General features: G+C 36.2%; 1 non-coding gene and 2 pseudogenes across 1 annotated transcript; 2 read left to right on the top strand and 1 right to left on the bottom strand.

Annotated features, from left to right (window-relative positions):
• Window positions 1–1,995: 1,995 nt before the first annotated feature.
• On the bottom strand, window positions 1,996–2,102 carry LOC112447953 (U6 spliceosomal RNA). The gene has a single exon (XR_003036206.1). It is a non-coding gene; the product is annotated as a U6 spliceosomal RNA (small nuclear RNA).
• Window positions 2,103–16,410: 14,308 nt separating this feature from the next.
• LOC782336 (lys-63-specific deubiquitinase BRCC36-like) lies at window positions 16,411–17,282 on the top strand (annotated as a pseudogene).
• Window positions 17,283–19,303: 2,021 nt separating this feature from the next.
• Window positions 19,304–20,425, top strand: part of LOC782372 (large ribosomal subunit protein eL32-like) — a 92,618-nt pseudogene continuing 91,496 nt past the window's right edge.

The raw sequence follows: 20,425 nt of genomic DNA, 5'->3' as shown, positions 1-20,425 counted from the left end.
TTCTTCCTTTAAGTGACTGTAAGGAAAACTCTGGAATACTCCTATGTATGTATGCGTCATTGACTAACAACGGTTTCAAATTATCAGGATGCCTTGGTTCACACGGAGTCTTTTCAATGCTGTTGGTTGGTACATATTAGGGTCTCATAAAATCACTGAGTGAAATCTCTGAAAACCACCCTCCTTGAAATAATCATGTTTTATTTGGAAGTTTCAGAAGTTATAGGTATTCTCCAATAGTCTTTCCTGATCATGTTCACCACACTTCCCAGGAGATGAATGCTGTTGTTATGAGAGGAGTGGTAGTTGGAGGAAAGGATGAAATGAATGAGGACTGAGCAATATACATATATATATATACACACACATACACATATAGTCAGTTGCCTCTCCAGGCAGAGTGCAGAGGCTAGCATACCTCTGAGACCTTAACCTGGTGTGTGCACACTAAGTTGCTTCAGTAGTGTCTGGCTCTTTGCAACCTCATGGACTGTAGCCTTCCATGCTCCTATGTCCATGGGATTCTCCAGGCAGGAATACTAGAGTGGGTTGCCATTTCCTTCTCCAGGGGATCTTCCTGACCCAGGGATCGAACACCCATCTCTTGTCTCCTGCACTGGCAGGAGGGTTCTTGACCACTAGCGTCACCTGAGAAGAACCTGTAATTTTTTCCTTACACTGTATATTACACTGTGTATGTGGACTGTGCTCCTTGTATTGAGCATGAGTGCTATAATGGCTCCATGTCAGTGATAGACAGTGACAGACACCATAAAAACACTGAAATTTCCTAAGATTCGCTAGCTGTTCTCATTTTTATATAATCTATTTCTAAGATTCTCTAGATCTCTGTTCTTCCATCATTTACTAGAATGCAGAAGACAATCATGACTATTATGTAGTTATGAATGGTTTGACATTGGATATGGGTGACAGGAACTTACAACAGAGAAAGCAAATGGTACAAAAAGACTGAAAAGCGCACTTAATTTAAATATTAAAATTATTCTATAGTTATTTTATGCAAATGCTATTGTATATGTGGATTTTAAACTGAAATTTAATCTTAAAGACTTCATAGTAAACAAATTTGAGTACAATACAATGTTTACAATCTAGGCCTTTGACTCAATATATTGTTAACATACGCTTAGATATAAGCAAAGTACAGGCAGAGACAGTAGGTTAGGTCCATTATTTGGGAAGGTATAACCTTACATTGTCTTTATTTATTAGAGAGATACAGATATGTTTGCATTTTGTATATTCAAAGGCAGCTGAGATAGCTATTTCCAAAATAACATCTACTACTTCCCCAAAGGAAACACAAGAAAACAAAGCAAAGCTCCTGTAAAGAAAATCACAAAAAATAGGGTAAAATGAATAAGCAGATTGCCAAACAATTTTTAAATATTAAACAATATACATGAATTGACAATGTTGAATTTTATCTCAGCCCTGTACTCTCAAAAAATAGCAACAGTTAAGAAATTCTTCTAAACTTTATGTTCCAGAAAATGCTCTACAATGAAGAACCACTTTTCCCCACATGATTTAGATAACCTTTGTGTGAGACTCATTGTTTACTTATGACAAGGCCAAGAACACAACCTTCAAATTCTCATTCTCTGTCTTACACATGATTAGCTGAAATATTGGTGCATCCCACCACCACCAGACTAACCAAACAAAGGGATAAATATTTACTGGTGGACTGAGATTCCCTGATTACAAAACAATCCCAGCTATAAAATCAGCCCACATTAGGTTTTCTACACCTCCTCAAGGACGTCTAAGGAAAAAAACACCCATTAGGACACAAGAATATTCAGATCTGTGGTTGTATTTCTACTGCAGGAACCAGAATAAGAAAAAAATCCCAAGCTTTTTTTTTTTTTTTTAAGTCAAACTATGACTTATTAAAATGCATGTTAATTTCTGAGAGAAGGATATTAACATTTCTCTCTGATTACAGATTTATCAAATACACTTTTGAAAAATATGGAACGCTTCATGAATTTATGTGTCACCCTTGTGCAGGGGCCATGCTAAGCTTCTCTGAATTGTTCCAATTTTAGTATATGTGTTGCTGAAGCAAGCACAAGCTATTTGTTTTTTGTCTTTGATGATTAGGCGCCATAATTTTCACCAGGCCAAAACATCCCCTTTACCCCTATCTCCTGTACTCAGGTCCTGAGGCGTCTGGGACACCCATACTCCATAGTTTGAAGAAGCCACAGTGAGTCCACCCCTGACTCCTGTGTTCCAGACACTTGATGGCAGCACAGTAAAGATTTAATTTCAATTCACTTTTTCCGAGCTCTTTTAGCTTGATTTGGTTGCCAGTGTTTATCTTGGCTATAAAAGAAATTCCAATTCACTTCCAAATACCCTTCAAATCCCTGAATTAAATATTTCACCGCTGCAGAAACAATTCAGTAGTTTACCTGTGTTTGGCAGAATTTAACTCAAGATTATGTCTCTCACCACCACTGGACTACTCTTGTTCTTCCTTCACCTCCAGCAAACTCACACCCTTTCCTCACTTAAAGCTCTCCACACGTATCTTTCCCAGCTCTTTTTCTTGCCAAATATTCCTCCTTCATCTACAGTTTGCCCTGTTTGCTTTTAGCCCCTATTACTCCTCATTATTTTCTCCTGGCTCCATTAAATGCCCACGCTTCCCAACTGTTCACCCTAACAGCTATTATTGACTTTCCTTCCTGTGATGAAAGGTAAATCACCTTAGAGCCCACCTAAACACTTTAAGCCTTGGTCTCGTTCAGATTTGCATGATATTATTAAAGATATTCCAGAATCCTGTAAGAATAGGAAAAAAAATAGTAACCCATTCAGATTAGTCTTCAGGACATATTTTTCTGGGCTCCCTGCATTATATATACTTGTACAGCCGCTGGTGGGCCTGGAAGAAGCATCATCAAGGAAATGAGAATACCTCTGAAGCTCACATACAGGATAAAATCATAAAACTTTCAATTTGTCCAATACAAACAATAATGTATTGAACAGAGATTCAAGATTGCAGACAATAAAGAGAAAAATTTGACTCCATTATAGGTATAGATTAGTTTGAAAGAACTATTGTGTTTCTGCTCATCATCATTGTGTTCCACCACTGGCATTAGCTTTGTTAAGAGCTTACAAAACAAAATTAGAGATTTTTAAGTAGATTACTGTAATATTCCTATCTCTGAAACACACACACTAGCTCAATACCATGAGGACTTCATTGCTGAAAAAACTAACTCAACACGATGTAAACTCATGGCTTTACAACTTAAACAATGTGAAGGAAACAAGCCAGGGAAGTCTGCTCCCTACAAAAACTCTACAGATAGAAAGTGAAAATGTTAGTTACTCAGTTGTGTACGACTCTGTACGACCCGTGGACTGTAGCCCACCAGGTTCCTCTGTCCATAGGATTCTCCAGGCAAGAATACCAGGGTGGGTTGCCATTGCCTCCTCCAGGGGATCTTCCCAACCCAGGGATCAAACCCAAGTCTCCTGCATTACAAGCAGATTCTTTACCATCTGAGCCCCTAGGGAAACACTATAGGTAGGGACAATTGCAAATGTTATAAAAGACGGGAAAAAATGTCATATGTCTTGGACTCAGAGTACAAAAGGGAACAAGAATCCAAAAATCCACTTCCCCAATGATTTTTCTTTGAGCGACTACATCTCTTTTTTACACAAATAAATATCAATGGGCAAGGGACAATAATCATCCCCATAAATGTATACACCTCTGTCTTTACAGTGGACACAAGAGAAACACATTTCTCTTATTCTCCTACCACCCTCCCTTGGAGTAAGTAAACCATATCTGTGATGGGACTTGACAGTCCCATCTACCTTGTGACTTGACTTTTTTAAATATCCTTTTATTTCACTAGGACATCTCACTACTCTACAGAGCCTTCTGTTTAACTCCACTGCTTTTAACCTTTTGGAAAAAATATGTACATTCCAATTAGATTCTCTGTATTCTTCACTTTCACAATGTCTCTAACTCTACATGTACGTAACTTTGCCTTTTAATGTATCTCACTATTAGACAATTCTTGCTCCTGATAATGTTCGCTCCTCCCCCATAAGCCTTATATGGACATAAATGAAGCCAATGGCAGCTGCAGGAATATCTATCAAAAAGAAACCTGAATCACTAATCTATTGGCGGCGGGGGTGGGTAGGGGGTGTTATACCCAAGGAATTAGCAACCATTCCCAAAAGCTAAAGGAAACTCTTTGGTGGCAAATGAACTAAGATAACCAATTAGTAAGAAAGCATTCTTCAATCACCAGCATATATCCCTTTATTCTTTTACAGTCAAAATTTAAGGGATTGAAGATGCAATAATTATAGAACTTGAGGCTAACAAACATAATTGGAAACAGGCTGGATTTTTTTTTCTTTAATTTCTATTCAGATAATCATTGTAGATTTGGCCTATACACCTCCCTGAACTCTCTTTGCTCTCTCATCTAAAATATAGTCTATAGTCTACTTAATATTATACATCATGGTACAGAAATTCTTGGAAGGTCTCCTTCACAAATGTCACTGGAGATGCTTTAGCTAAACGTTTTAGCTGTCATTTTGAAACAATAATTTCAATTTGCTTTACCTGTAGAAAGTCCATAGGGTCACTGAGTCAGACATGACTGAAGTGACTGAGTATACAGACACAGAGCTGCAAAACACAGCATCTGGTAAAAATATAAAGAGGAGGCAAGAACAAGAGTCAGCTTTTTCACATGAATCAGTGAATTTAAAATTTAAGCTATGAACTATTGTGTCTATAGCTATACATATGTGTATATATGTTATGTAAGCATAATACTATCTTACTGACAATGATATGAGCAAATCAGATTATAAAATTATTTAAAGATCTATTCTGATTGGTTTAGAAATAAATAAGCATTTATATAAATTGAGTATTCTTAAAATTTTTAGAAATTAAGTAAATTAAATTAATATTTCCAATATGCACAAAAATGTATTTTATAATAGCTTTTTATTATTTATATTATATATAATATGATTATATTTTATTGCATGTTATTAAATATTATATTACTGTAATACTATTACTAAAATACTAATTTATATAAATTACTATTTATTACATACAACAGTTTTATATTATTTTAGTATGTGTTTACTAAATATTATTTTATTTTTTATTATAGAAATCACCAAGACATTCTAAGAGTTCAAGTAAACATAATTTTAGATATGTCTTTGGCAAACAAGACTTATTTAGCATTTTTTTTTTCATAAGAATGTCTTCTCAATTATCAGTGTTAGGTACAATATAAACATACATTTTTATTCTACTCTAGCATATTCTCTCAAGAAAAGCAAGTACATTTGTACATGTTTACTAATCAAATAGGCTAGGATTACACATACTAGATGTTTACAATGATAAAAAAATTTGCGTTTAAGCAAATTGAATCATTACTCTGAAAAATGTTAATTTAACAGTAACTATGTTTTATAGTAGGGGCTTCCCTGGTGGCTCAGACAGTAAAAATCTGCCTGCAATGCAGGCGACCTGGGTTCGATCCCTGGGTTGGGAAGATCTCCTGAAGAAGGAAATGGTAACCCACTCCAGTATTCTTGCCTGAAGAATTCCACACAGAGGAGTCTGGTGGGCTACGTCCATGGGGTCACAGAGAGTCAGACATGATTGAGTGACTAACACTTATGTTTTATAGTATGACACCTGGAAGACATTTTTCAAGATCACTCGGTAACTTAAAGCCTTAGACTTACGCTATATTAAGTTAATTAATGAAACATGAAAGTTGCTCAGTCATGTCTGAATCTTGGCGATCCCATGGACTATACAGTACATGGAATTCTCCAGGCCCAAATACTGGAGTGGGTAGCTGTTCCCTTCTCCAGGGGATCTTCCCAACCCAGGGATTGAATCCAGGTCTCCACATTGCAAGCGGATTCTTTACCAGCTGAGACACAAGGGAAGCCCAAGAATACTGGAGTAAGTTGCCATTTCCTGCTCCAGGGGATCTTCTTGACTCAGCTATCAAACCTAAGTCTGCTGCAATGACAGGAGGATTCTTTACCACTGAGCTACCTGGGAAGCCAGTAAGATAGGATACTGAAGTGTAATTTTAAGTTTATATACATTTTTTCCAATTTTTACAGTACAGAGCAGCTATGAATATTATATCTGAAATAAGTATTAAGTTAAGTTCAGTTGCTCAGTTGTGTCTGACTCTTTGCAACCCCATGGACAGCAGCATGCCAGGCTTCCCTGCCCATCACCAACTCCCAAAGCCTACTCAAACTCATGTCCATTGTGACAGTGATGCCATCCAACCATCTCATCCTCTGTCCTCACCTTCTCCTCCTGCCTTCAATCTTTCCCAGCATCAGGGTCTTTTCCAATGAGTTGGTTCTTCACATCAGGTGCCCAAAATATTGGAGTGTCAGCTTCAGCATCAGTCCTTCCAATAAATATTCAGGACCAATTTCCTTTAGGATGGACTGGTTGGATCTCCTTGCTGTCCAAGGGACTCTCAAGGGACTCTCCAAAACCACAGTTCAAAAGCATTGATTTTTCAGCACTCAGTTTTCTTTATAGTCCAAATCTCAGATCCATACATGACTACTGGGAAAATCATAGCTTTGACTAGATGGACCTTTGTTGGTAAACTAATGTCTTTGCTTTTCAATATGCTATCTAGGTTTCTCATAGCTTTCCTTCCAAGGAGCGAGTATCTTTTAATTTCATGGCTACAGTCACCATCTGCAGTGATTTTGGAGTCCAAAAAATAAAGTCTCTCAGTTTCCATTGTTTCCTCATGTATTTGCCATGAAGTGATGGGACCGGATGCCATGATCTTAGTTTTCTGAATGTTGAGCTTTAAGCCAACATTTTCACTCTTCTTTTTCACTTTCATAAGAGGCTCTTTAGTTCCTCTTCACTTTCTGCCATAAGGGTGGTGTCATCTGCATTATCTGAGGTTATTGATATTTCTCCCGGCAATCTTGATTCCAGCTTGTGCTTCATCCAGCCCAGCATTCTACATAATGTACTCTGAATATAAATTAAATAAGCAGGGTGACAATATACAGCCTTGACATACTCCTTGGCTAATTTGGAACCCATCTGTTGTTCCATGTTGTTGCTTCTTGACCTGCATACAGATTTCTCAAGAGGCAGGTCAGGTGGTCTAGTATTCCCATCTCTTCAAGAAGTTTCCAGAGTTTGTTGTGATCCACACAGTCAAAAGCTTTAGCATAGTGAATAAAGCAGAGGTAGATGTGTTTCTGGAACTCTCTTGCCTTTTTGATGATCCAGTGGATGTTGGCAATTTGATCTCTGGTTCCTCTGCCTTTTCTAAATCCAGCTTGAACATCTGGAAGTTCACAGTTCATGTACTATTGATAGCCTGGTTTGGAGAATTTTGAGAATTACTTTGCTAGCATCTAAGACGAATGCAACTGTGTGGTAGTATATAGCCATGAAAATTGTGAGATGTATACTCATGCGTTCTCCTCAGTTCAGTTCAGTCACTCAGTCATGTCCGACTCTTTGCGACCCCATGAATTGCAGCACGCCAGGCCTCCCTGTCCATCACCAACTCCTGGAGTTCACTCAGACTCACGTCCATCGAGTCGGTGATGGCATCCAGCCATCTCATTCTCTGTCGTCCTCTTCTCCTCCTGCCCCCAATCCCTCCCAGCATCAGAGTCTTTTCCAATGAGTCAACTCTTTGCATGAGGTGGCCAAAGTACTGGAGTTTCAGCTTTAGCATCATTCCATCCAAAGACCACCCAGGACTGATCTCCTTTAGAATGGACTGGTTGGATCTCCTGGCAATCCAAGGGACTCTCAAGAGTCTTCTTCAACACCACAGTTCAAAAGCATTAATTCTTCGGTGCTCAGCTTTCTTCAAAGTCCAACTCTCACATCCATACATGACTACTGGAAAAACCATAGCCTTGATTAGACGGACCTTTGTTGGCAAAGTAATGTCTCTGCTTTTCAATATGCTGTCTAGGTTGGTCATAACTTTCCTTCCAAGGAGTAAGTGTCTTTTAATTTCATGGCTGCAGTCACCATCTGCAGTGATTTTGGAGCCCAGAAAAGTAAAGTCTGACACTGTTTCCACTGTTTCCCCATCTATTTGCCATGAAGTGATGGGACCAGATGCCTGGTCAGCTACAAAATTCTACTGTATGAAAGAAGTGTATCATTATCTATCTCATAGTTACTGTGGGAAATTGATGTTATTGTGGTTAAAAATTATACTCAATAAATGTCAGAGACTCTATTAGGAGCAAGAGAAGAACAATTTTATATATAGGATGTACAGGATCAATTTTTGTTAAAGAAAAGCAAAATAGTTTTATTCCAAACTAAGATTTTTTTCCTAGAATTAGAGGAAAATGTATGACAAGACCTAATTGAATATATAAACTTGTATAACATTCATGAAAAGGGATTTTTATTTGCTTGGGTGAAAGCTGGCTAAAGTTCAGTGGATGTATTAAGATTGTTTAAAAAGAACTTTGGTTTAAAAATTACACTGATTCAAAATTAGAATTTAAGTTTTTCTCTGTAAAAATGACAAAATTTTCTTAAGTTTAAAAAGGGGTTTCTCTTTACATTCTGGGTAATCTTTTAAGGCAAAGATATTGTGTCTCAGAATAAGTAAGTCTACATTATGGTGACTTTTATCATGTCCTGTTAAATAGCTGAGTATTGTTACTAACTCATGATTCTATTTAATCCCATATTCAAACTTCATGACAACTTTTGACTTTTTCCATCCCCAAGTCAAATCCAAAATGGTATATTTTGCACCTAAAACTGTCTTTGAGATCTTCCAGGGCTTCTAGGAAATTATAAAGAATTTGTTCTTTGGCCTTGTAAAAAGAGAAAGGCTAAAAATAATTTTGTTTGTACATAATCTGGTACATACTAAAATGAAGGAAATAACAAGATATACCTGTGGCGGATTCATTTCGATGTTTGGCAAAACTAATACAATATTGTAAAGTTTAAAAATAAAATAAAATTAAAAAATAAATAAATAAATAAAAAGTAAGGATTCTACATATTCTCTGATCAAGATCAAATAAAATCTAAAATAACTGACAAAACTTCAAATAAAACATTCTTGATATAGACTTTTTAATTTTAAGATGTGAGTTATATATCAAGCCTAGATATCAGTCTAAATTAGTATAAATAAGAGAAGATTTCAAATGTAGTAATTTCAAAAGGAAACTTAAATTTCAGCTATTTATGATATGATAAAAATGTAAGATGATGTTAGTGAGAAGTTGACTATTAAATAAAATCTAAATTTTAAAAATGCTTTGCATGCTTTCTCTCCAAATTTCCATTATATATCTTTTCCTTTGTGATGTAGAATTATCATAACGTAGGATCACATATCCATCTCTATAAGCCCAAACTCACTATTTAATTTCTAGAGTAAATGATATTTATGGCCACAATGTTATCTTTGAAAATTAGAATCAAACTATGAACATATCTTGAAAGATTTTCTTTTAATTACCAGAATACAAATTCAGTGAATTTTGTGGTATAGAATAAATAGCAAAGTGGGTAGATATGGGGAATAGGTAATGGTAAAATAGTGTTTGGAGGTGGGTATTGACCTCTTCCTACTAAAAGAAAGCTGGGGTACTGTCTGAAACCAGCAGCTTGTGCCATATGGTGATAAATATATAATACAATTTATTAAAAGGATGACACATGGAGATGAAGAAAGTGTCAGTGAGATAAATGTTTCATGTTTCATAGTGGCAAATATACTTTGTTTATAGTCAGCAAATCAAAAACTAAATATATAATCATAATATTTAGAGTTATAGAGCTAACCATCAACATTAAAATTAGAAATTGAAATCCTTATTTACTCCACTACCTAATTCCCAGAGGAGATGATACACTTATCTAAGAAAATGAACAGCTTTTTGAATACCACAATGAATTAAAAAACATATCCATGAATACACCTACCCTGATAAAATTTCAAATATCCCAGAATAAATATTAAAGTTATAAAAGCCTATAGAGTAAGAAGAAAGACAATGAGAGAAAAGATAAACATATGTTTAAGTTACAAGAGTCAGGTTGATGACAAAACTTTCAAACACCAATTCTGAAGATGAAAATACAAAGGAGCATGGTTCAACATAAAAAACAAAACAACTTTATATTATTTTACAGTGTTACATTTTCTAATTATGTGGTATTTTATTGGGAAATAAGTTGTTTTTCTAGCTTACTAAATAAGAAAAAACTAGTTTAATATTTAAGAATTTTTTTTCTAGTCAATCAAAAGCAATTATTTAAACATTATCAGTGAAAAAATTATATGGGGAGGGAGAATGGGGCTGAAATATTTACAATACAATGAAGAAACTAAGTAAGACAGTGAAACAAAAATTTAAAAACAACGCAACAACATTTTACTGAAGTAAGCATGCTAAGAAAGAACTATTAAAAGATTCATGTGTATATAATCGTAAGAAACAGCATCTAGAAAACAGGAATTGTAGTTTATTCAGATGTAGGTCTGAGGCTCAGAGGTACTTACTAGTATTTCTCTAAGTGTCAGGCCCCATAGCAGTAAAGAAAAAAATAATTCTATCAATGTACACTTGTATAAAAATTTCATTGAAATGTATTTTAAATATAAAGGACCATGGACAATTACCAGAAAACATGCATATTTAACTATATATGCTTTTACATTTAAAATACATTTTTAACAGTTATTTTCCCCTCATACTCTATTGTACCCTACCCTATACATGGGTATCATATTCCTCTACTCATTACATCCTTTTTTTTTTTTTTTCCCAGCAGTAACGACCTATTTTAGAGGAATAAGCAAAATATAGTGAAATATGCATCTTAATATACTGATGGATAACCATGTAAAAGTAACAAATGTTTGTGACTGTATTTAATGTTCCTTTCTTCTGAATATATTTAATATCAGAAATAAGCACTTATATTTTTTCTAATTAACTGTGAATGCCAAGAAAAATTTTTAGACACATATTTTACTTTACCATATTTTTTGTAATGCTAAGTGAATTTAATTTCCCACTAATATCAGTGAAGAGAGCTAACTGACTGTATAACTTACTTCTCTTGGAAATATATATATATATATATATATATATATATATATAAAAATGAAGTCCAGGAGCAGACAAGCTGAAAGAGCTTTTAAATCTCCTCCACTTTGTCTTGAGGACATAAAGTCCTAATCTCCAGAGATAAAAGTGAATCAGAAAAATACTGTCAGTTCTAGAAAAGCAGCACCACTTCAAATAATCTAAATTCCTATGAAGAGGTTAAGGTTATTTGGGTTGCCCTTGCCCTTAACACATGACAACAATGAATAAAAATCTTCTTTAGGAGGATATAAACTAGTGAAAATCCTTTAATCATTTCTACAATTTTTATATTTGATAATCAATACTATGTTACTCAATAACTGACAAAATAAAAAAAATTACACCATTAATACAAAGCAAAGACACATACAAACAAGAGTAAAAACAGACTCAGACAAAATCTGTATGATGTAATAATCCCAATAATGCTTAATATGATAAAATGATAGAAAACAAGATAGAAAATTGGCAGAGGACTGGAATATAAATTTATAAAATTCAGTAAAAATAGATGGGTTTGACAAGATAGACAGATGAAAAGAGAATGAGTTAGAAGACAGGTTTAAAGAAAATATTCAGAATGGAAGCAGAAAATAAAAATAGATATAAATACAGAGGAGAGAGTAACATAGAGAACAGTAATGTAGTCTAACATGGATAGCTGGAGATTTGGAAAGATAGCAGTAATAAATAAGCCCAAAGCAATATCTGAAGAAAAAATGACTAAGAAATTTTCAAAAATGATGAAAAATATCCAGCTACAGATTTAATAATCCACATAAGAAGGAGGGGCAAAGATAAAAAAAAAAAAGTTTAAGTTACTAAATAAAGGCATAGAAGGACATATAAGTCAGTTGGGAATTGAAAGGCCAAGTTGCCAGAGAGAAGAAAAATGTCCTGAAGTGAGCTCAATCTTGTGTGATGCTTTGTTCCTCTAAATTTTCATTAATTCTTAAATTGGCTGAACGAACAACCAGAACTCTTAAAAGCCAGAGTTATTGTGAAAGTAGTGAGACTATGGATTGAAAGTTAAATTTCAGAACTGCTAAGACAGTCAAACTTGAGGGGACAAGATCTGATACAAAAAAGAACTACAGAGAAATCTGTCCTAGCACCCCACCTCACACAAAGGATGTTTCTGTTTCCTTAGACTGTATGAGACTTTTAAAATCTACAAAGAAGGGAGCAACTAAACTAAAAAGAGCCTTTACCAATTCCATTGTATTGGGAATACAAAGAATAGCATTTACAGACCACCAGGTTTGTCATTTGAGAACTCACAAGGCATACATTCTAGGAGCAAAGGCAAACCCAAAATGATACACCTTAAGAAAACTAAAGGCAAATTTAATTGCTGCTGCCTCTAACTGGAATAATGTGATCAGATTATATATAAGCTCTTATTGTAGGAAAACAGTATCAGTCAAAGTCTCTAAACTGGAACTTTCCAACAAAACTTTCTGTTACTGTGGAAGTGTTGTAGCCACGCGTTCTGGGAAACAAACTCACTCAGAAGGACAATGCAGATAGTGGAGTGCAGTTTATCACACCGGCGGGCCCAAGGCAGAGTCTCCTCTTAGCCAAGGACCCCGACCAGCATTTGTGAAAATCTTTTATACCCTAAGTGTACGTGTCTGAACCCACCACTCCAAATTCCTTGAGACTGAAATAAACCAAGGAAAATACAATCCCAAGAACCCCATCATTCACGTGCTATGTGCTCATGTGCTCAAACAGGCAAACAATTAGCCAATAATCACTAAACCCGAGGTTACACTCCGAATGATACGGAAAAATTTTTGGCCTGTCTGGAGGAAGGGGTGATTAGTGTACGTTTTCTCTTAGGCGATGAGTAACCTAGATACGATCTTCAAGGTTCCCTTGTCTGGAGGGGGTCTTATCCTTCTATTGTTTTCATAGGCACTAAACACAGAGTTCAGAGTCCATTGGAAAGGTGGCCGAGCATGATCAGCGTGAACAGGCCTAAGATGGAGTCCAGGCCCTATGAATTCCTTATTCAGAAGCAGCAATGTCCAAAATTATATCCAGTAACCACACGTGATTACTGAACACTTGAAAGGTGGCTACATGACCTAGGAACACAATTTTAATTCTATTTCATCTTAATTATTTAAAATTTTAATTTCAATAGCTGCGTACAATGAATGGACACTTTAATAAACAGTCCATTGTTTTTGTTTTGTCCAAAATGTCTAGCACTCAATCAAAATTTATTAGATATAACAAGAGATAAGAATAATAATAGTTAAGAGGTGAAAAGCAGGTAATACAGTATACAGACGATACTATTTCTGGAGTTTTCATATACTTGTACACCTGATGTATTAAGGGAATTAGCCAAAGAGAAATATGGAAGATCATGAAAGCAGGAAAGAAAAAACAAGGGACATAGTGTCAAGTGGAATCCACATGTCAACATAATGACACAGGAAACTGGCATGTAAGTTGCACTTAAGAAGCTGTCTTATCTCAAAGAAAAGGCTGTGCTTTTATTTTTATTTTTACAAATATGTCTGTCACTGAATACAGGTTGTTCTAGGGGGACAAAGATTACCAAGTAATTCTCCTTCTTTCCATATCTGGGCAAAATCAAGTCATCTGAAGAAGCTACAATATAAATTATAGGATTGAAGTACAAATTGGAGAATGTGCACACAGAGGTGAATTAAACTGATATCCAAGTTGTGACTGCATCCTCTATAACAGAAAAGGGTTCCATACACTGATAGTATCCTCTAAAGCAGTAGTTATTTAAAAAAATGATACCCAGACAAGTAGTATCAGCAATACCCAAGGAACTTGCTAGATGTGTCAGTTCTTAGGCCAGTATTCTCAATCGTGTCTTTTACCTCTTTTTACATACTATCATTTTAAGTATAATTTTAAAATCTATGATAGGGACTTCCATTATCTGAAGCTTCTGCATGTGTCTCTCCAAGATCATTTTTTCCCTTGATTGTTCTTCACATCAATGTTTCCTTATGTGCTAACTTGCTTTTAATTCAACAAAGAATTTTTGACATTATGTTATTTATAATTTCTTCTGCCTCACTTAAAATTTTTCATTTACATATGAGCCACCCTATGTACTTCAAGTAAGAGTTTGAATCTTAAACTACAATTAGAAGGACAGGGAAAACAAAGGCTAGAGAGGATGGATCTGTGTTTCAGGAAATTTGAAAATTCAAGAATCTTAAGGGAGGCACCACAGGAGATGGAAGCTTCTGAAAAGCACCAAAGGACATGATTCCTTGACAGGCTTGAACAGTCCCAGGCAAAACGTTACATTTATCACTTACATATATACTGCATGCCTACTTTAAGCGGTCACCAAAAATACTAGCTAATATTTTTTTAAATTCTACTTTCCATCTCAAGCAAATTTTTCTCATCAGCTAATTCAAACTGAAACCCTACATGCAGACAAACTAGGAAAAGTAATTTCCAGTCTTTCAGACCTTTTGGCACAGAAGGAATGTTAGAGCGTTGGAATGAAGCTGTTTGTCAAATAAAGAATTTGGATACATCCTATGATTATATTGTTTTTGCCCCTCACTGGTTGCCTAAATGGTTTCCTTATCACTACCTAAGTGTGACTTTGAAAATAAGTAGTGTATTTTGTAATTCCATCTAACCTGGGTTAAGGAGGATTCAAAAGGAAGGGGATGCTGCTAAAGTACAATATTATGTTTAGAAATAAAAGATTTTAGATAAAATAGCAGCTCTGCTTTTATTATGAATCATGTCACAAAGGACAGATTTCTTCCACTAGCATCCTGTCTTGTACACAGATGCATCTTAATAAATGTTGCTGCCTGTCTATCATCATTTCATCAAATACTCAAAGCTTATCTTCTCTGGGAAATAGAACCTTGATTCTGGTAGGCAGATTGGGCCCATTTATTTCAAATAACTCTATTTAACTGTACATAAATGCTTTTGTAAGTCCAAACTTCATAAAGATAAAAGAGATTTTTTTAAACTAACTCTGTCTATACTCTCTAAAAAGTTAAAATATTTTACTTTTTATGCTATTGGCCTTTAGATAAAATAAAGTACTATTTCTTCCTGCACTTAAGCATTTCTTCCTCAAAATTCAGTAAACTGAGGTACAGATTGGGCTGCCCCTCTATTTTAAAAGATTGGAAAATCTCTATACCTCACTCCTCTGCCAGAACGGGACATCCTGTCTTCTTGCTGACAATCTGGGTATGAAAAACAATTGATGTTTCCCCTGTACAAAAAATCTAGCTATAGATTAACATAAAATTGTTACAGTAATAAATTTGAAGCCCATAAGAGAAGATCAATAATGGTGGTGTCACACCCAAGGTAAAGCAGAAACAGCTCTACAAGAAGTTGAGATAATAAAAGGTTCTGTAAAACCTGAAAAACAGGCAGTAAAAAATCCCCCCAAAATCTAAGAAGGAATCCAAATTATATTAAAGTAACAGACTCTAAGAGATGAATCTAGAGACAAAATTTCTGGGTTTGCTTACCAATTTCATCATTTATGCGTTTCTTACCAGTTATGCTCTTCAGTTTTCCAATCTGAAAAGTGGCAATAATTATAGTGTCTATCTCACTAGGTTGCTGTCAACAAACACTGAAGAGCTGATAACATAATTTTTGCCTATCAAGGAATAAACTCAGGAATGAATAACAAGTACAGAATAAAAAATACTTCATATATATTCCATAACACAAACTATTATGCAATTTTAGGTAAATGAGCAATTATAAAAAATACCAGATATATTAGCTCAGTTAGTAAAGAATCCACCTGCAATGCCGGAGACCTGGGTTCAATCCCTGGGTTGGGAAGATCCCCTGGAGAAGAGGACAGCTACCCATTCCAGTATTCTGTCCTGAAGAATTCCACGGACTATATAGTCCATGGGGTCACAAAGAGTTGGACAGGACCGAGCAACTTTCACTTTCACCAAATATGTTTAAGAATGAGGAATGGGATTATTAGAATACATCTAAATTTGAGAGATTATTAAAATATATCTAAAATTTGAATTACATTAAGATTTATAGTTGCAGATATTTTATTGGAAACTTTAAATATTGGGCACCCCAGGGCCAGTCACCACAGAACCTCGTGCCTGAGCAGCTGGTTGGCCAGGCTGGAGCTGGCTGGAGGCAGACGTGAGCAGGATGGAGCCAAGATGGCGGTTGCACTTGATACAAATAGTTCATCTGGAGTCCAGATGCTTTCCTACTATGTCTCAACCACACTCTGAACACAGAGAAAGAAGAGGTGATGGGGCTGTGCATAGAATTGAATGATGACTTAAGGAGTGACCCCAAGTTTACATATACTAGAACTGAAATCCACACAGTTGCTGAAAAGTTTGACACTGTCAGAATTGTTCACATTCATTTTGTCATTGTCTTGCGGCGTTCTGATAAGAGGAAGAGTGGAGTGGAAATTTCTCCAGAGCAGCTGTCTGTGGCTTTAACTGAGATAGAGAGGTTGGCTAAACTAACCGGTGGTACCCTGAGAGTTGTGGGCTGGTATCATTCCCATCCCCATATAACGGTTAGGCCTTCCCATGTTGATGTTCACACACAAGCCATGTAACAGATTATGGAGCAAAGCTTTGTAGGGCTTGTATTTTTTTGTTTCCTCTAAGATAAAAATACAAAGATTGGACAGGTACTCTATACTTGCTTTCAATCCATTAAGGCCCAAAAGAGCTCAGAGTATAAGAGAATTGAAATCCCAATTCATATTGTACCCCCATCAAACCACTGGGAAAGTGTGCCTTGAGTCAGCAATTGAGTTGCCCAAGATCCTGTATCAAGAGGGGCAAGATGCACATAGGAGGATCCACAGCCTTCCACATCTGGATTCAGTAACCAAGATCCATAATGGCTCAGTGTTTACTAAGAATCTGTGTAGGTCAGCAGTCAGCAGACCTCTACTACAGTGGTTGGAGGACAGACTGGAGAGAAACCAAAAGCATTTACAGGAGTTGCAACAAGAAAAGAAACAGTTTATGCAAGAACTTTCTTCTCTAGAATAAAGCAGGAGACAAATGGGAAAGGATGAAAATATCCAGGTGTAAAATTAATTAAGCTAAATCAGTTCTGAAGAAGAGACATTTGGAGGACTCACATTACCTGACTGCAGACTTACTATGAAGCTACAGGGATCAAGACAGCATGGTATATATGGCCAAATGATTTTGATAAAGGTACACAAGCAATTCAATGGAGGAAGGGTAATAGTCTTTTCAATAAATGAAGTTGGTGCAATTTGCAAAGAAAATGAAGTTTGCCCTAAACTGCATACCTTATACAAAAATTAATTGAAAATATATCATAAGCTTAGATGTAAGATGTAAACAGATGTAAAACTATAAAACTTTTAGGGAAAAAAAATCTTGGGAAAAAAAAAAACCTGGGCTAGGCAATAAATTCTTGGCCTTCACCCCAAAAGCACAATCCTAAAAGGAAAAAATTGATATATTGGACTTCATCAAAATTAAAAACTTTTGCCCTGCAAAGAATTTAAGAGGAAGAAATTATTGGGAGAAATTACTTGCAAACCATTTATCTAGACCAATATAGAATATACTGTATGAAGTCAAGAGTGAAATATAAACAATCCAATTAGTAAATGAGCAGAAGACATGAATAGACATAGCACTAAAGAGGAAATGTGGACGGCAAGCAAGCACAAGAAAAGATGTTGAATCTTACTAGTAATCGGGGGATGCAAATTAAAACCACAAGGAATTTTGACTATGAGAACAGCTAAAGAAAAAATACTGAAAATGGGGACTTCCCTGGCAGTTCAGTGGTTGAGACTCTGCCTCTCAATGCTGGGGGCATGGGTTTGATCCCTAGCTGGGGAACTAAGATGCCACATGCCTCAGTGTGTGGCCAAAATTTTTTGAAAAAATAGTGAAAATACCAGATGCTGCTGAGCATATGAGCTGGATGGAATGCAAAACGGTAAGTCACTCTGGAAAAAAAAAAAAAAAAGTCTGAAAACTTCTAATAAACACACACATACTTTAATACCTCAGCAATTGTTTTCCTGGACATGTATCCCACAGAAATGAAAACCTATTTTGGCACAAGATCTTCTTAGCACTTTCATTTGTAATAACACCAAACAGGACAACCTAGATGTCCAGCAGATGAGCATGTGGTTAAACCAACCACGCACACCATGGGAACTACCCTGCAATGTAAAGAAAGAGACTTTTGATACACACAACTTGGATGAACCTCAAGCGCATTATGAGGAACGAAAAAGGCCAGTATTAAAAGGTCTCCTACTGTATGACTGTATTTGTATAACATTTCCAGTTTTTAAAATGACAAAATTATAGAAGTGAAGAACATATTGATGGTTGCCAGGGATAGGGACTGGAGGGGGTATGAGATATAGGTGATTATAAAGGGTAACACAAGAAGTTCCTTTTTGCTGATGGAACAGTTCCGTATCTTGATTGTGGTGTTGATTACATGAATGTCTAAAATGCACTAAAACTATACAGAGCTACAAACACCCACAAATGAATGCATGTAAAACCTGGTGAAACCAAATAAGGTCTATACTCTCGTTAGTAGTATGATACCACTGTCAATATGTTGATTTTGAAGTTGCACTGTAGTTATGTGTAAGATCTTACTGCTGGGGAAAACTGGGACTCTGTGTACTATTTTTGCAACTTCCTGTTAATCTGTGGTTATTGGCAAATAAAAAGTTGTAAATATTAAATAAGGAAAAAACATTTAAAAATTGAAAAGTAAGAAGGTGGCTTCTAAATCTAGAAGTTGGAAAAGAGCAAAATAATCTTAAAGAAAGTGGGTGGAAGGAAGTAGTAGAGTTACTTATAGTAATAGAGATTTGCAAAATGGAAAACAAAAACAATATGAAATATGAAGAAGAATGAAAGCTTGATCTTTGAAAAAACTAAGAAAATGCATTAAATACCAAAATTAGACATTAAGAGGATATAGAGGTAAAGAATGTTAAAATTTTTCTTGAAAAAAAAAAAGGTAAAAAATATTTTAACAAAATATAAACAAAATTAATTTAAAAAAAAAATCTGGAGCCATCTCTGACTTGGCATCATGGCTGCCCTCAGACCCCTCGTGAAGCCTAAGATCGTCAAAAAGAGGACCAAGAAGTTCATTAGGCATCAGTCAGACCGATATGTCAAAATCAAGCGGAACTGGCAGAAGCCCAGAGGCGTTGACAACAGGGTGCACGGAAGATTCAAGGGCCAGATCTTGATGCCCAACATCGGTTAAGGGAGCAACAAGAAAACCAAGCACATGCTGCCCAGCAGCTTCTGGAAGTTCCTGGTCCACAACGTCAAGGAGCTTGAGGCGCTGCTGATGTGCAACAAATCTTACTGTGCTAAGATTGCTCACAACGTCTCCTCCAAGAACCATAAGGCCACTGTAGAAAAAGCAGCCCAGCTGGCCATCAGAATCACCAATCCCAATGCCAGACTGCACAGTGAGGAAAATGAAGATAGCTCGTGTGGACATTTTGTTTGTGATAATAAAAGCATAAAACCTGACCAAAAAAAAAATCTGATTTAAGTTATTACTGTTTAAAAATGTAACAGTTTAGAAGAACGGGATGGGGAGAGAGGTGGAAGGGATGTTCATGAGGGAAGCGACATAGGTATCAGTTCAGTTCAGTCGCTCAGTCATGTCCGACTCTTTGCGACCCCATGAATCGCAGCACGCCAGGCCTCCCTGTCCATCACCAACTCCCGGAGTTCACTCAGACTCACGTCCATCGAGTCAGTGATGTGATCCAGCCATCTCATCCTCTGTCGTCCCCTTCTCCTCCTGCCCCCAATCCCTCCCAGCATCAGAGTCTTTTCCAATGAGTCAACTCTACGCACGAGGTGGCCAAAGTACTGGCGTTTCAGCTTTAGCATCATTCCTTCCAAAGAAATCCCAGGGCTGATCTCCTTCAGAATGGACTGGTTGGATCTCCTGGCAATCCAAGGAAATCTCAAGAGTCTTCTCCAACACCACAGTGCAAAAGCATCAATTCTTCGGCACTCAGCTTTCTTCACAGTCCAACTCTCACATCCATACATGACCACAGGAAAAACCATAGCCTTGACTAGACGGACCTTTGTTGGCAAACTAATGTCTCTGCTTTTGAATATGCTATCTAGGTTGGTCA

This window comes from Bos taurus, chromosome 8, assembly GCF_002263795.3.
Source record: "Bos taurus isolate L1 Dominette 01449 registration number 42190680 breed Hereford chromosome 8, ARS-UCD2.0, whole genome shotgun sequence".
NCBI classification, from domain to species: Eukaryota; Metazoa; Chordata; class Mammalia; order Artiodactyla; family Bovidae; genus Bos; species Bos taurus.
Note: the sequence above shows the minus strand (reverse complement) of the source record. Positions and strands in the feature narration are given on the sequence as shown.